Raw genomic sequence first — 18,163 nt, forward strand, 5'->3', positions numbered from 1 at the left:
TAAATTTTGAATGAAGCACTATTGTGACATGAGCAAAGTCAATTTGATCAGTTACATTGGGTATATCTTCTCTTCTTTGTGATATACAAAAGTAGCTGCCAATCATTAAACTAGTCCCCAATAAACTTACTACTAACTTTTAAAGAAAGCAGCTTTTAGATCAAAATCTGGCAGATACTTACAAGCAGGCACAGGTAGTTCCTACGTGATGTTTGCTAAGCTTACAGAAGTCCCAAATCTCTGTCCACTCAGGGGATCTGACTTTCCTTACAACGGAGTTTCATTCAAGGCATCAAGGCAGTATGCTAGCAGTAGGATGTATGACTTAACATCTGCATAATTACACAAGAATCTTCTGAATCTTTGGTTAACCACTGACTCTTCAGGAATCCTCTCTCAGGCTCCTCTGCTGAGTATACAAGCACCAAGATTTAATACATTTTTTTTTTTCAAGAAAGAGTGAGTAAACCATCTAGAATATTTCTGGCAATCAATATATCTTGAATAATTCCTATTTTCTCTATTAAGAACACATTTCTAACATTCATTATATGAATACTAAGCTTCAGCATTCATCAATGAAATCACATTTTTTGAAATTCATAATGTTAATTAATAAATGTATTGTATTTCCTGAGATTTAGAAAGCAGATGTGTCTGCCTTAGCTAGCCCCTGCAGGGTGCCAGGCCTGGGGTGAATGGTCTTGATAGGGACAATCCATCATACCAAAGGTGTCATTTAAGACAACTACATATTACATTTCATGTTCTCTAAGGTGAAATATTTTAAAGTAAATTATAAACAAGCTTTCTCCAGTAGATATTTCAAATATTATATTCTTAAAATTTTCCATGCTAAAGTATTTTCAAAACCAATAACATTAGTAATAATTCTTTAGTGAGATATAATATTTGGACTACATTTATATTTTTTCCTCTTCCACTGACTCCCCATATATCATTTGCAGCTGATCAGTCCAAACCAGGTTATATTTTGCATCTGGTTTTTAAACCTTTTAATTACTTTGTTTTCGATCTTCAATAGGCTTTCTTCCTTTGGTTGCTTTGATCTTATTTTTCTGTGGGATTTTTTACTTTCTAATTCGTCTGATTCCTCTTTAGAGTACTGCTTAGATAATTGCTTTATTCCTGTTATTCCTCTAGCCTGAAAGTCAAGTCTCTCATAGAGAAGATGTCTATATAACTAATCAGAATCACCTACATGATCCAAATATCTCTGTGTTTGAGGGAGACAGGTTGGTGGTAAAAGTGAGGCAGTTGTCAGATGTCCCCAATCCTGACTCAGCCATCTTCTTTTCTTTAAATTCTTTTTTTTTATCTTTATTTTTAAGAGAGAGAGAGACAGTGTGAGTGGCAGAGGGGCTGGCAGAGAAGGAGACACAGAATACGAAGCAGGCTCCAGGTTCTGAACTGTCAGCACAGAGCCGGATGCAGGGCTCAAACCCACAAACCGCGAGATCATGACCTGAGCCGAAGTCTGATGCTTAACCGACTGAGCCACCCAGGCGCCATATGACTCAGCCACCTTCTACCTTGCACTACATGTAAGTAAAGAAAGAGCCATTTCACTAAACTCTATACTTCAGAGTCCTAAAAACCCCTATGGTCTTCCCTGACCACACCCTCATCCAAAACTGGCTGTTCTATTTATTGCCAGTGGCAAGTTTGCTGCTGCAGTGGCACCTTGATCAAAAGCCTGTGACTGGGTGTGTGTTGAGTTACAGAGACCACCCGACAGGTTGAAAATGATGGGGTTCAGGACACATTACCCTAAAATATAGCACCTTGGCATACGGAATGTTTTAAGCTGAAGGAGTTTGAAAAACAGCAGAAAGTCCCTGCCTTTCATCCCTGAAAGAGGTCACAGAACCTTCAGGGAGAGATGCCCTCCCTATACTGGGAGGAAAGGAGCAACCTTATCTCTGAAGACAAAGGGATGCCAGAAGAATCTGAACAGGCCTTGCTAAGTTTTCCCTACTTAACTTCACATTCCTTAGCTTCTCATATTTCTCCACGACCGTCCATCCTTCACCTAACCAACATAAAAACACTCAAATCTGTTTCCTTGGGCCTTCATTTCCTAATGAAGGCTCTGTGATATGTAAAGCCTTTATCAAATAAACTTGCATGCTTTTCTCCTGTTAAAATCAGTCTTTGTCAGTTTAATTTTCAGACCCAGTAAGGAATCCTAAAGGGGTTGAGGAGAAATTTTTCCCCTCGGAGGAACTTGTAGTGAAGAAAGAGTTTGGAATGGCAAAGAACAATGTATGTTGGCACATGAAAAGACCCTTGCAGGAATCTCTGAAGTGTTTGAGGGAATAAAAGTCTGACTTTAATTCCTAGGGGAACATGTGGGTTGAGGAGATGCTAATATTCCATAGTAATGTTATTATCATTTTATTTTTGTTATATACAATGAAAGCATATGGGCATTCAGGTAATACACACATAAAGTGCATGTGTCCCAATATTAAAAAGCAGCAAAGACAAAAAGCCCAAATAAGTGCCATTATAAAATGTTTGAGACAAATAATGTTGGGATAGAAAAAGGTAAAAATAATGTTAATGACATCATTAATATATTATTATAGTTAATATTAGGGTAATAAATACAGTAAGATAGATAAAACTAGAACCATACTGCTATATCTTTGTTTAGTTTGTTGCTTTTTTTCCTAGAATGGGAAACCAGTGTTGATCTCCCTGCTCCAAACTTATCCTTCTACATGACGGTCTGTGCTACTAGGGAGAGGACTGCAAAATACATTTCCCTGATTCCTTTTCCAGCCTGTCTCATACTAAATTCTATCTGTAGGGCAGTAGGGAGAAAAATGGAGATAAGACAAGGGGAGATGGATGGATTTATTTTCTGTGTTGTGACCCATTAGCAACACTTTACCCCATCTACTGTCATGTCACCCCAGTGTGCCTATTGGTTCCAGCCTCCATCATTGTTTGGCGCTTGGAAAACTAGCCTCTCTACCCCTAAACAAGCTGTACAGGCAGGAGTCAGATTGCATCCCCTGTTAAGATGTTTGGTCTCTAGCTGCAGGAGGCTGCCTCTAATGTAGAAGCTCTTACACTTGAGAACCCTAAGTTCTTTTGTTTTTTCTGGGCTAAGAATTGATAGTTACTGTCTATAGTTATTATTTATGGATTATCTCCATGTTTCCTTTGTAACCAATTTAAATATGAAGATTGTAACCAATTATGTATATTAAATATTCTCTATTGAAATTTCTAGTATTTTTCCCTTCACTGACCTTAGCTGTGTTATTAGGTAAAACTTGCATAAATCTGACCAAATTATAAGACTGATGTATCCAAAAGATTGGCGCCATATATATGCAATTTCTTTTAATGTTTGAATTTTCTCTGGATGTTTGTATTTGTGCAGACTAATTTTTAATAGCATGATCTGAGATGTAGTTATAATTCTATAAAACTAGAGGCAAAAGAATTACTGCTATATCTCTACCAGCAAAAATATAAATATGTTGATTTAATCACTTCTTCAAATAGGTAAAATAGAACCATGATAACTGTTTAATTTAAAACAATATTCCAATCAAATAGGGTAATTTTTCATACACTAATTGAATATAATTTGAGTACTTTAATATTTGAATTATATGCAAGGTACAAGGAGGCATGAATGGAAACAACCCATGTGCAACATGAAGATCTTTTTAATAGCAATAGTGTTGATGAATATGTTAACAAATGGATTCAAACATGAAATGGTCCAACAGATCTTGCTTTCAATCATTAATTAGCTAGTCAAGAAGATTTTAGATAAGAATACATAAAAAACCAAAACAGAACAATACAACACAACCCAGAAATTGTGAGTGGGAACAAAGAATGAGGAAATTATAAAACAATACGTATTTGTAGTGAGTAAGATTATATTGAGTCAGGTGATCAGAGATCATATTGTGAAGAAAATTTTAAAAATAACTTTTCAGCTTTTTCTTCAAAATGGCCTCAATAATAAAGTAAAGCGAATGATTATTTTAACAACCATGGAGGATTATAAAAATATGGCCAACTGAAAGTTGTGAAATAAGCAATATCTTGTGCTTGAATTAAAAACTGAAAATATATATATTCCATACAATAACATATATGTACATATATATGTAATTTTCAAAACATATATACTTAATATATATGTGTGTGTATATTTAGTATCTAAATGACAAATTCTTCTAGGATTCTATGCTTCTAGGAAGCAATCCATGTTTATCCTAAGACTTAGCATCTACCTAAAAAGAGTACCACACATTTCCTGTCCTTCAGCAACAGAGGTACTTTTTGCTGGAGAAGAGAATGGGGAGAGAGGAAAGTATTCCAAAGAATGAGGATGTTTCCAAATATGTCTATGTTAAATTCTGCTTAAAGCTGGCCTTGAATTTTACTTTATATGAGCAGACTACAAACAGCCTTCAAAGATAGTAACTGATTTTTCTAGACCTGAGGAAAATTCTCCAAAAAGTGTAATACGCATCCAGTTTAAGAAGATCAAATGTACATAAGTTCAATAGGTGTTTACACATGCACACACACACACATGCTACTAAGTATACAATAAGAAATATCCTATGTACTGATATATATTATAGCTATGGATTAATATATATAGTTCCACATATGCATTTCAATAGCCCAAGTTAATTGGTTTGTCCATTTTACACATTGGGATAAAATTCATTCGGTAAGAATATGTGTATAAGTGAGAGAAAATCAGAACTGAATTTTTCAGGTTCAAACACTTGTGTTTTTTGCCTACTTATTCCTACAAACCAACAACTATATTCCTCTCTTTTTTTTTTTTTTTTTTTTGTCTTCTTCTTCTTGACAGTCTTTGATAACATTTTTAAACCACTTCCAATAAGGAAGTGTAGGGACCAATTTCAGATTACACCAAGATGGACCACTTTGGCATGAAGATTTTTTCGAGTTAGCAAGCAGTCAAAACCCAGTAGATTCAAGAAAACTTTTCACCTCCTCTTAACTGACTAAAAAGAATTTATGCAGAGCACCTACTTTAGGAAGACCGCTATTACCATAGATAACTGCATTATGATATGAAGTAGGTACGGTACACCAGGAGGAACCTAGCAAGGCCACTTTGATCAAAGTCCTCTCTTTGTCCCATTGTTTCTCAGTGGCCCAGCAAACATTTATTTACCGAAATTTTACTCTTTTCCATCTTCCTGTAAATTTCATTCCTTTCCTCTGAAATCACAGACCTCTATCCCCTTTTCCTTAGTGAATTGGCATGCTTATATCTCATTTTCCCTAACTATCTTTGGATATCCACATCTGTGTGGATTCTCCATACACACAGTATTAGATTTGATTTTCTCCTGTTAATCTGTCTCATTTGAATGTAATTCTTAGTCCTGCTTGAAGGATCTCGAATGAACAGGAATTCCTGCTCTGTGACAGGAGCAATCTTCTTCCCTGCATTTTTGGACAATGTTTATTACAAACAAGCTGCCTATAATTAGATTACTCAGCATGTCATACACAGTCTTAAAGAAAACAGAAGTTTACAAAGTGAGTTAAAAACCCCATGGATATAGCCATTTGTATACATGGATTCAGCCATTGTACACATATGGTCTTTGGGGCTGTAAATTTTAAGAGGGGATACTCAACTGTTTAAGGTAATCATCTTAAAAAGATACAGTGCATTTACCTCTATATAAAGGGTGGCACGACATAAAGGTCCTTTCAATAATAAGTCACTTTTAGCAGATGGTATTCCATCTGATTGTCACCAATATAGGATACCTTTGGTGGCACTGAAGATGGCAAACTTGTTTCATTATAATACTATATTTGCATTTGCCAAAGAGAGTAAAAGAAACAAGTCAACAGCTTGTAAACATAATCATGATAGTCTTCCCTGTTTCCTATTTCAAGCCTTAAAATAAAGTTTTTCCCATGAGGAACTGGGCAAAAAAGAAACTCACACAGATTTTCAGAATTTAAATTACTTGTTTTAACAACAAATACACACATCAAATTCCCTGTTCAAGATTTACTTGCATTTTAATTGGAATAGGAATATTTTTCATGAATAAGAATTGTAAAATCATACATCATTAAAAATGCAAGTGTACATCAGGGACCAAAAATTTAATTTATAATTAAATGAGTTAATAGTTTCAGTTTAAATTATTCTACTTTTCTACCTTAATTCTTTTTCTAATTCTTTACATGAAACACTGAGAATTTATAATTGCTCATAAAATATCGTTATGAAGTTTCTAAAATACAGACTTATTTTTCTTATACGAGCTCACCTTTTTCAGTTCCAGATCTTATTAGGAAAAAAGAAGACATTTTTATTGTTAATCACTACAGTGCTGTGGTTGCATAGAAATAAGTAACAACAGAACAAGGCAGGTAGGAAGGCAACTAACAGTAAAACACAGCATGTGATTTCCCTTTATATTTTTTCCTTTATATTTTTAATAACATAATTCGCTAGCTTACAAAAACTTTGTTCTAACTTATAATTAGAGCCATGGCTATGACACGGTGGTAAAATACTAAATTCTTTTTAGTTTTAATTAACCAATAATCTAAACAATTTGAATGTTGTTTTTGAATAGTTTATCTAGCCCTCAACTTCTTAGTAGGCAAAGCAAAACTGCTTATTAAATTTTCCTCTACTTAAGAAGTGACTTAATAAAGTATCACTATTGCTAGATAGCTCCTGAAGGACACAGTTAAAGCTTGTTCCTGTGATTTGAAGGGTGTTAGAATGGGTTTTGCATGATCGGGGTCAGAGTAAAAATATTAGAATGGCTTTAGGAATATTAGGCTTTATATGTAAAGAAATCAGGATGATTGTTAGAAATTCTTCATACCCAAGCATTAGGGGTTATATGTGACCTCAGAACAACCAGGACCTTGATATCTTGGGCAGATGATTCAACAAAGCTCAGCTGAGTATTTTGAGCAGTGGATATTCAAATTCATGGAACCATATGTCAACACTTGTACCACAGGAATAGCTCAAAGACAAAGGAATTTTCTGCATGAGAATGACTGGGTTCAAATGTGAAAAAAATATATCAATATACTTCTATCACTCATCCTTATAAATATGTCTGTTTCTCTTTTGCCTCAGACATCCATATGCTTCAGAAATGATTAAAATTGGGAGAAAAAAAATGCAGAGAGAAAAAAAGAACCAATACTTATCTTGTGATAGACTATTTGAGGCCAGAGCAAGATAATCTTGAATGTGAAGTCATTTTAAGAGAAGTTTTTCCAGATTTTTGCATGCTTTCATTAACATATCAAGAACAAGACTTGACATACTTCATAGAGGTTTTTACAATGAAGCTTAGAATAAAAGTGAAACAAGATATGTTAAAAAGGAATTCCCTTCTATCAGAATCAGGAAAGGTCCAGCCTTACAGGACTCAGTAAAAAACAGCAAAGAACTGATAGTTTGGATTAGCCAGAGACAAAGTGATCACCTCCAAACAGAGAGGGGGATGACGTAAGCACTTTATTTGTAAAGGTCCAATGGAAATGATTTCAGTGACTATTCCCTCAGTTCTCTCAAGGATAGCACCTACAATGTATGCCTTAGGACATGAGTGTTTAATTATCTCCCATAACCTGGTTGAGAAAGGCTGCATCTAGAAGAATTTATTCATTTTATAGGTCATCAAGTGTAACTTGGCAGGAGAGAGATAGGTCCAAGTTAGCACAGGGAGGGGTTCAGAGGGAGAATCTAATTTCCTGTGTCACATTCATGGCAGGCAAAACTCCTAAAGTTTCCTCAGTTTCAAGGAGGAGACACAGAAGCAATGGGAGACTGGACCAGAGAAGACCTATATAACATTTTTGATTAATGAATGCAACTTTATTTAAAAGAAAGGGAAGGGGCGCCTGGGGGGCTCAGTCGGTTAAGCGTCCAACTTCGGCTCAGGTCATGATCTCACGGTCTTCTCACGGTCTGTGAGTTCGAGCCCCGCGTTGGGCTCTGTGCTGACAGCTCAGAGCCTGGAGCCCATTTCAGATTCTGTGTCTCCCTCTCTCTCTGCCCCTCCCCTGTTCATGCTCTGTCTCTCTCTGTCTCAAAAATAAATAAACATTTAAAAAAAATTTAAAAGAAAAGGAAAATAAAACCTTGGTTTTCAGTTGGAATATGTAAAGATAAAGCACTTAGAATTGCTAAAGTTTCCCAAGATTATCATTTATATTATATGTGTAGTTTATTATGGTCTGTCCTCAGTTCTATTTTAGACTGAGTTTTTAAATGATTAAGAAAACTCTACTGTTCCGTGTTAGAATAAGACATACATTTCTGTTGATCCAGGAAGCAATGGCCCATGTTTCTCCAGTGATTCATCCTGAGGGAAATCCTATATTCAAACGTATAAGGAAATTATAAGTGTGAAAGAAAAAAAAAAAAAAAAGGAAGAAACATGAGAAAGAGAAAGAGAACATATGTTAGTAGATAGTTGAAAACTTTTAAAAAACTTGATGGATATCTCTCTCACCATTTTTCTATTACTTTGTGATTATCTAAAGCGCATGATTTATTATCTCCTGAAAAGATTATGACTTGAGTATAGGTATATTATTCTCTTATTTCACCTGATCATAATTGAAATAGCCATAGAACTATAAAAATGGAGGCAAATGCCCACTACTGTTATAAAATAGAACAATGCCATCCAGGTGCAAAAAAACATGGGGAGACCGTGAAGGTCAACTTAAAATTCCTGAGAATATAACATAAAGTTGTTGGAAATCAGTAAAACAGATCATGCTGGTAGATGTCAATTAACACCTTCACTTTGTAAAAGTGATGGCTGGAGGAGATTGCCTTCATGGTTGACAGGGCACGCACCACTTCTATTTGCTTTTATCCTGTTATCCACAAACTTTGAAAGCAGATCTGCTAGTTGGCCCCAGGATAAAGTAGCTAAGAGGGAATGGAGAGTCAGCCTTGACACAGGTCTTTTCTTTGATGCAGAGAGGTAGAGAGCTCAGAAGGCTCAATAAAAACATCAGTAAAAAAAAAATCACAGAGATAAAATCTTGTACTAATGCTAATTAGCAACATTTTCCCTTCTGCCTAGATGTTGCACTTTGTGAATGAGGAAACAGCCCTGGCTTTCAATTAAAGGAGAAAAAAAAAAAAAAAAAAAGAAGGTGGGACATTGTTGCCAAAATTAAAAGAACAAAAGAATAGCACTGGACTCAAAGCTTCTTTTCTTTATATGATCCTTAACCCACTGGTTGTCTATTTCTCCAGTTTTCCATCGGGAGAATGCCAGACAATATAGCAAATGATAGCAGTTTTACTCCTAACCTTTGCTTGTCCTGAATCTCATGTAATACCTGCTTTGTCATTCACTCTTCGCTTCCCAGGCTTTAGAAGAAAAATTGATTATATGCATGAATGTAACCAGTGAAGAAGTAAGTGGCTGAGGGTTGTTTTTAGTGTCAGGCTTCCTGTTTAGCTAGACCTTTCTGAACCCAAATCAAAGAAAGAAAGAAAGAAACTGGTTCCTTGTTTTTTAATTTTTTAAATAGGTAAGCTATTGAAATTTGGTGGGGCTGTGGCAAATTGTAGGATGCTCAGCCATTTCAAGACCCCAAATACTAAATAAATGCTGCTAGCACCCCCTCCCCCCACATCAGTGACAATCAAATTTGCCATGGCTTAAAATGATTATGTGAATGGTTCATCTCAAAGGCTCTTGGGTACTCATCACTCCCTTTCAGAATCTAGTTTAATTTTCTTGGCTACTATTTGCAGGAGTGATTCTGTAGCATAGACAGATAAGGTAGTTCTTGGGAAGGGCATGCTCTTCTACAGAACCAGCAGCCATAATTGGAACTTGCACCTCATTACTCACTTCATTAGATTATATTAAAAAACTTGCTTTTCCCAAACACAGACTTATTTTTTCAGATCGAAACTTAAATCAATGTAATTGAAATTAAAGTGATATTGAAATAATGATCATGATAATATCACATGTTGTCTGTACTACCCCACTTATCTGAAGTATATTGGTCGAGAGGTTTATAACCAGTTTTGTTTTATTTTGTTTTGTGTCATTTGAAGTAAGCTTCACACCCAGCACAGTGCCCAGTGTGGGGCTTGAACTCGTGACCCTGAGATCAAGACCTGAGCTGAGATCATGAGTCAGACTCTTAACCAACTTAGCCACCCAGACGCCCCTAATTAGTTTTATTTTATATTTTGTGTTAGTTTTGTTATATGACCCTTTGTTTATAGGACCATGTTTAAATGATGAAATTTCCTTCAAAATCACTTCTGGAAGTTTGTATATATGTCTTCTGTCACATATTACATCAAGTATATGTAATTATTGTAAAAAGTGGTCTTTGTACTTAGTGATGAAAGAGGGGATTTTTGTTTCTGATCAAAATGGAGAAATAAGAACCCAATTTACTCACTTGTCTAGAATAACAGCAAAGAAAAAATGTATAAAACGGATGTCTTCATAACACCAGATATCAAGCAACAAAAGAAATGGACAAAAACAAATAAGTAGATGGCATGACTGTCCCGGATTACAACCCTAGGAGAGTTTCCAGACTGTAGCATGAGAAGGGTCAATGCAGGTGGAACCCCACAGACTCTGTGAGCTGAAAAGGTGGAGATCACATTTTGAGGCTATTCAGAGGAGGGTAATGCAGAGAAAAGACGTTCCCAGAAAGAACGCTCTGTAGCTATGCAGTATGGCTGGAGAACAGAGAGGTGATATTAACTGGGAAGTGGTTCGGCTTTGAAATAAGAAAACAAGTGTACCAGAGTAATACAGTTCAATTTATTTATTTGTTTTTATAATGGGATTCCTTTTGAAAGATTATCATGTATCTGTTTGATTTTGTAGATATCTAAAAAGGGTCGGAGGTGAATTTGTATCCCTATTTTCAATTTTACCAGAAGTCAGAGGCTTGGTGCCTTAACACAGAAGCCAGCAAGGACTGTCTCTTGGCCCATTTCTGTTTTCTTATGTATATATTACCATCACTCCTAACAATACCATCACCTCAGGTTCTATCTAAGAAACAGTATAAGGACAGGTGTGTGGTCACAGAAAATAGAGTCCACTCTAGAGCTACCATGAGAATGAGTTTATTGGTGCCTGTGAAGATTGGCTTCAGGTATCTTATTGATTCTAAGCTTTGAAACATCAACATTGGTTAATATGTCCTGAGAAGAGAAAAAGTTGACTTTTCTGCCTTCCAAGGGACTGGGCAAAGAAAGAACAAAAGCACGAACAACAACAGACAAGAAATAAAAAGGGCCTCCTTCTGATTTCCTACACACACACACACACACACACACACACACACACACACACACACACAAGTATGTACACATATATACATATTAGAGAAAGAGATAGATAGACAGATAGATATAAACTTCCAAAGAAGAGACTGGAGTCCAAATAAATAATGGGTATTGGAGTGATTGCCAGTCGTGGGTACTGGGCTATACTTGATTTGCCTAAGTAGTAAAATAAACAGTGTGAAATGTACAAAAGTTCATACCCATTACTCATTTGTGGAGAAATAGATTGTATTAGCCTACTAAGACTGCCATAACAAGATCTACTAAGACTAGGTAGCTTAAACAACAGATTTATTTTCTCACAATTCTAGAAGCTAGAAGTCTGAGATCAAGGTGTCGGCAAGGTCATTCTGAGGTCTCTTTCCTTGGCTTGTAGATGGCCATCTCTTCCTTTTGTCTTCGCATGGTTTTTCCTCTGTGTGCATTTGTATCTCAGTCTCCAACTCTTACAAGGATAACAGTCATCTTGGAGTTGGACCCCTCCTAGATGACTTCACTCTACTTGGATTACCTCTCTGGCCTTATCTCCAAATACAGTCACATTTTAAGGTACTGAGGATTAGGGCTTCAAACACATGAATTTGCAGGGGGACACAATTCAGTCAATACCATAGATTGTCTAGAGATACTCAGCCAATACGTAAATAACACTCATTACTGAATAGACTTTAAAATCACTGTTAGTTAGAAAGGGTTTTATTTCCAGTAAGAAAAGATTCGAGAAGCTGTTTCAGTCAGGATGCAGCACAAAAAAACTAAAATAATACTATAATATTAAAGAATTTATTACATTAAAGGAATTCAGTACTTATACTAGAAGTGGGCATCAGAATCAAAGTTATCTATTGATATGTAGCAACTACCTCAAAACTTAGTGGCTGTTTTAATTTGAGCAGCTGGAACAAAGCACCACAGACTAGCTGGGTTATAAACAACAGAAATTTACTAATCACAGTTATGGAGGGTGAAAGTTTCAGATCCGGTTGCCAGTATGGTTAGGTTCTGGTGAGAGCTCTCTTCCAGATTGCAAACTGCTGTCTTCTGATTATATTCTTACGTGGCAGCAAGGCAGCAAAACAGCTCTTGGGGTTCCCTCTTATAAGGGTACTAATCCCATTCATGAGGGCTCCACCCTTGTCATCTAATCATCTCCCAAACCCCACCTCCTAACACTGTCACCATGAGAGTTAGGATTTCAACAAATGAATTTTTTCCATTGCAGTAGGAAAAACAGATTATTATATCTCAGAATGCTATGGGTTGAGAGTTCAGAATGAGATGGCTTGCTTCTACGTCATGATGTCTCATGATGGAGACAGGTAGGATGACTCAAACAATCGAAGGCTGAAACTCTGGAGACTGACTGGATCTCTTTCTCTCTTGATTTCTCCCTCTCTTAATGTTTTATGTAGGCTTAAGCTTCCTCTTACTATGAAGTCTTCCAGCTAATCACACATCTTTTATGGCAGCTCCAAGCACCAAAAAGTGGGAAACTGTTCTCTTGAAATCATTGTTTGGAAGAGGCAGAGCATTACTTCATCAAAAACTATTGGTCAAGTTATCATAGAACAGCTTAGATTCAAAGGGATGGTGCACAAACCCCAGCTTCTGAGAGAAGGACCATTAAGTAAACAGCAACAATCACCTATCCACCAGAGTTTACCCTCTGGCCACAAATTCTTTACATTATTCAAATACGCAAAATCTCATCTCATTATAGCATTTGGCACAGGCTCAAGTTCTAGCATGTCATTATCGAAACCAAATGCAGATAAGGCTCCTTGGGTGCATTTCCATGGTTACACATTTTTTTTTTTTTTTTTTTTTTTTTTTTTTTTTATTTTTGGGACAGAGAGAGACAGAGCATGAATTGGGGAGGGGCAGAGAGAGAGGGAGACACAGAATCGGAAACAGGCTCCAGGCTCCGAGCCATCAGCCCAGAGCCTGACGCGGGGCTCGAACTCACGGACCGCGAGATCGTGACCTGGCTGAAGTCGGACACTTAACCGACTGCGCCACCCAGGCGCCCCTATTTTTCAACGTTTTTTTTTTTTTTTTTATTTTTTTATTTAGGTTACACATTTTCAATTACAGTTCTCCTCAATCTGAAGACCACCACCTAGAAAATTTTTCTGCCCCACTCTCACACATACCTCCAATGTACTATAGTGAGACAGCCCAGGACAACTCCAATGGACAATTCCATTCAACAGTGCAGAAAAGAGGATACACATGACAATCACCATGGAAGTTCTGAAGTCCATCAAGGCACTTGGTCACCATTGATTAGTTGAATAATGCCAAACCTGCTCCCTGGGAATGATCATCTGTTCCTAGCTCTGCCATCTGTCTTCTTTTGGTTCCCTTCTGGGTCATCCTACCTCTTTCATAAGAAATGGACTATGTTTACAATTGAGTACCTTTCTCAGTTGCTTCCTGCCCATTAGATTTTGCAGATCCAAAGTCTTCTTTTCATTGTACTATTTCATTGCTTATTCTAAATTGGGGAAGACTACACCTGTATAATTATCTTAAAATCCTTGGAGGTTTCTAATGAAACTTACTAGTTACACTGCAGCTGAATGTGCTATACTCAAAATCTCTGAGACAAATACTTTTCTACCTTGCGCCCTCTGTGAGGCTGCTGGGGACAACATTCCTCGCTTCTCAGCAGCCCTTTTGTTTTAAAAGTATGCCTGTGAAACACATTCAAAAACTATTTAAAAGATATCTTGTCTCTTTCACATTGTCTATGAGTTCCTAATTAATTTGCAGTCACACCCTTAGCTTTATCTTTAGCCTGAGACTTTTTTTCTTTTGACAGCTTTTCCTATTTCACCTTTTTCTTGAAGATCTGTCTAATTTTGAGCATGTTCTGCTAAAAAAAGACTTGGGATGAAAACTCATTTTATTTTTGTACCCAGAAAGTCTTGGTCCATGAAGAATGCTCATAAAACCCTTAGGATACCTTTTGTGTAGCTGAAAACTCCAATGAAGCACTGTCTTAAATCTTTCTAAGTTATCAACAGAGTGTCTTACTGTTATACCCTTGGGAGTTTTCACTGACATCTTGAAGTACTATACAATTTATATTTGTCCTAAGGACCCCCATCCGTTTTTCCTTTGAGTCTTTTTTTTTTTTTTTTTAATGTAGAGAAAATAAAGAATAGGACAGTTTTAGTTTTGATACCAATAAGTTGAGTCAGAAATATTTCCTCCAGATTTTTCTTAAAAAGTGAACAGGTTTTTTGGTTTTGGTTTTGGTTTTGGTTTTGTTTTTCTTGTGTTTTTTTGTTTGTTTGTTTGTTTTGTTTTGTTCATATCTATCATCTTGTGTTCTATCATCAGAAGCATGAAGTGGCCAATTGGCTTTTCTACATTCTACTTAGAAATATACCCAGGCCAAAAAAGGTGGGGGGGAAGGAAGGAAAGAAAGAAAGAAGAAAGGAAAAGACAAAAGAAATATATCCATGCGGATCCTTGAGTTCATTAGGTTTGCTGTCAAATTTCCACATTATTACCAGCAATGGTTTCTCCAAAACTTTTGCCACGAGAAAAGCCTTTTCATCAAGCCTCCACTAACATTTTCATCAGTATTCTTCAAGCTCTCATGATGTGTTCTCAAAGTGTTCCCATGCTTTTAGTAACAATTTCTTTAAGATCTTTCTGGGTGGGCCAGCTCTACTCAGTCCCAAAACTAATGCTATACAACTTAGGTTGTTAACAGTGTCACATCAGTTCCAGCACCGAATTTTTGTTCCGGTAAACTGTGTAACAAACCACCCGAGTCTTTGTGGCTTACAGCAATAATTTATATTATTATAGTTCATGATCCCCTGAGACAGGAATGTTGAAAAGGCAACAACAGATATGACTCATCTCTGCTCCATAATATCTGTGGCCTCTGCTGGTATGACCAAAGCAACAATTGGACACTGTCCCGATACCTGTTTCTGTGTCTCCACATAGCCTGTGCTTCCTCTCAGTATGGCAAGGGACTGGACTTTATATTGTGAGTTGGTGCTCTAAGAAGAATAGAGCAAAAACTCCCAGTCTGCTTAAGTGCTAGGTTCACAATAGTTTTGAGGTGACTTTTGCCACATTGATTGAAGAAGGCACAGGCCATCCCAGATTCAAGTGAAGGAAACACAAACCCCACCTCTTGATATGAGAACTGTTTAAGAATTTAATCTACTCATTCGTGGTTGTTCAGATGCCTGGATGAAAAGTTGTTTTTTCAATCACTGTATTTACCACCACTGCCACTGGACACCCATGAATATGGAATTCTAAGTCTCACTACTGCAAATTCTTACAAATTCTCACTTTCCACAAATTGCTTGATAGCAGTAAAGAATACTAGAAAGGCTGCTTTTATTTCACTTCTTCCATGGATGTCTTAAAAAAATAAAAATAGAAAAAAATAGAAAAACCAAAAAATCTCTAATTTTGGTACAAAAGATTAAGAGGAAGGGAACTTGGGAAAGGTAATTTTTATCTTTCTAAAATCCCAGACTGGAAGAAAAGTGGAATGGAAGTTAAGAGAACCAAATTCTTTATAATCTTGCCATTTGCAACAACATGGATGGAGCCAGAGTACATTCTGCTAAGCGAAATAAGTCAGAGAAAGACAAGTACCATATGATTTCACTCATATGTAAAATATAAGAAACAAAACAGGTGAACATAGGGAAAAGGAAAAAAAAAAGAGAGGGAAGCAAACTATTAGAGACTCTTAACTGCAGAGAACAAACTGAAGGTTGCTGGAGGGGAGGTGGGTGGGGGATGGGCTGGATGGGTGATGGGCATTAAGGAGGGCACTTGTTGTGATGAGCCCTGGGTGTTGTATGTAAGTGATGCATCACTAAGTTCTACTGGTAGTAAAAGAAAATTAAACTTTGAGAGTTATTGTAGAGTGCGGCGTGAAAATGATGCACATGGAAACAGAAGTGATTATCTTTGTATGTTTTATTTTTACTACATGTAAAAAAAAAAGAGAAAAAAATAAATTAAAATACTAATGGTAAGTAACCAGCCTATGATTTTATTCTCATGAGAAATAAGTATTATAATTTTCCTACCAAAGAGGAACTTGTGGTATCAAACACTTATGCAGTGTTTTCCAAACCTCTTCAAAATAATAAAAATCACCTAAAGACTTGTTAAAAATAAAAATTCATGAGGAGCGTGTGGCTGACTTTGTTGGTAGAACATAGGATTCTTGACCTTGGGGTTGTGAGTTTGAGTCCCATGCTGGGCATGGAGCCTACTTTAAAAAAGTTTTTAAAAATTAAAATTCCCCAGAAATGTTTTCAAGCTGACTATAATGGTGAGGAAATTATATTATCAAATACTCTAGATGATTCTTATGATCATTGAAGTTTGGGGAAAGTTGTAGGGTATATTTTCTCAGGCTTTAGTTGTTGGTAGCTCAGGACTGTATGATTAGTACTAAATATATATTTGGTGAATGAAATTTTGGAATAAGGTGATGTGTTATGTAACTGGCAGCAAATTCTCTGCTGAAATGTATTGAGTGTATTTTAACATACCATAAGTTAGACAGTAGAATGTAGTTTGCTTTACTCTGTGTGTAAGAAGTGACTCTAACTGGGTGTTTCTACTTTAGGTCTATGTCCGCAACATTCAAGTCAAAATGACTGTATACCAGTGGTGGCTACTGTAAGTCTTTAAGTTTCCTTTATTGTTAATACCAGTGACATTGCTAAATATTTAAATGAAATTTATTAATCAGTTTCCATGCCTGAAAATAGAGACTTGCTGACATAATGGATATAAGAGATAGGCTTTTGTTTGTTGACACTAGTGTTAAACAAAATAGATGATTTGAATAAATTATTTTAGGGATGGTTTCCTCTTCTGCATGAGGAAACAAAGAATCTAGTAAGCCTAAATGCTCTAGTTCAGTGAGACTTTATTGGGCATAGTCCCTGAATCTTCCAGTGTCTAGGCATAGATTTGGATTAGCTGGTTATCTGATAGTAATAAAAGTAGCTAAATTCTGTCTCAAAAATATTGGGGTTTTTGTTGTTGTTGTTGTTGTTTTTAAATGAAGTTTTCCTGTAAAATGTGGTTAAAATAATAAATTGAAGGACCATTGTACCCACATTAAGCTTACAGAACAAGGTAAGTGATTCTTTTTTGTCTGTTTGATAATAAATGTTGTATAAGGTATGATAGAATTTGGACTGTGACCTCTTTTCATTTAAGTCTGGAAGTTGGGGGGATCATCCAACCTTCATTTATCTCTAACTTTAATTCAATTTAATTTAAACTTTTAATTTAATTCATCATTTTATTTTATTAATTTTTATTTATTTATTTTGAGAGAGAGAGCACAGCAGGGAAGGGGCAAAGAGAGAAGGAGAGAGAGGATCCCAAGCAGGCTCCACACTGTCACTGCAGAGCCCAGTGTGGGACTTGATCTTCCAAACTGTGAGATCATGACCTGAGCTGAAATCAAGAGTTGGACACACAGCCAACTGAGCCACCCAGGAAGCCCTATCTCTAACTTTTTAAAAAAGAACTTCATTCGTGTGTCTGGGTGGCTCAGTCAGTTGAGCTTCTGACTTCAACTCAGGTCATAATCTCATGGTTCATGGATTTAAGCCCCTCACTGGGCTTGCCACTGTCAGCACAAAGCCCACTTGGGATCTTCTGTCCTCCTCTCTCTCTGCCCCTTCCCCCTGGTGCTCTCTATCTTAAAAATAAATAAATGTTAAAAAAAACAATAAAATAAAA

This window comes from Panthera onca, chromosome C2 (genome assembly GCF_046562875.1).
Source record: "Panthera onca isolate mPanOnc1 chromosome C2, mPanOnc1 haplotype 2, whole genome shotgun sequence".
NCBI classification, from domain to species: domain Eukaryota; kingdom Metazoa; phylum Chordata; class Mammalia; order Carnivora; family Felidae; genus Panthera; species Panthera onca.